We start from the raw sequence: 756 nt of genomic DNA on the forward strand, positions 1-756 counted from the left end.
AGCCTATTTGAGACCATACAGAGCTTTCTTAAGCTTACAAACTTCTCCATGATTGTGAGGGACCCCAGGAGGAGGAACCATGTAGATCTCTTCATGTAAATCGCCATTCAAGAAAGCATTCTTAACATCCAACTGAGATATATTCCACTGACGAGCAGATGCAACTGCTATAAGAGCACGGACAATAGTCATTATTGCAACTGGAGCAAAAGTTTCCTCAAAATCCATACCATACTGTTGAGAAAATCCCTTAGCCACCAATCTAGCTTTGTAGCGTTCAACAGACCCGTCAGACTTGGTCTTGATTTTATAGACCCAACGAGAACCAATTGTATGTTTGCCAGGAGGTAAAGATACCAAATCCCAAGTATATGTCTTGTGCAAAGCTGAAAGTTCCTCATTAGCAAGCTGTCAAAGAGGGCCAGTAACTGCTTCTTTATAGGATAAAGGCTCAGAGAGACAATGAATAGACGCTAAAATGAAGTGAAAGGGGTAGAATAAGACGAATAAACAAAATGTGGTAGTTTAGTAGACTTATGAGTGCGCTGAGGATAGCGAGGAGGATCTACAGTATCAGAAGGATCTAGAACAGCTGTAGGCGGAGGTGTTTCAGAAATGTCAGCCTGCGAAATACCAGTATCAATAGCTCAAGACCTGCGAGAGTAATAAAGTGGAAAAGGGACTATAGGAGTAGGAGAAGATTCAGACTCTAAAATTTGAGGAACTTGAGAAGAAGAGGTACTTGTATGCTCACAA

This window comes from Humulus lupulus, chromosome 9 (genome assembly GCF_963169125.1).
Source record: "Humulus lupulus chromosome 9, drHumLupu1.1, whole genome shotgun sequence".
NCBI classification, from domain to species: Eukaryota; Viridiplantae; Streptophyta; class Magnoliopsida; order Rosales; family Cannabaceae; genus Humulus; species Humulus lupulus.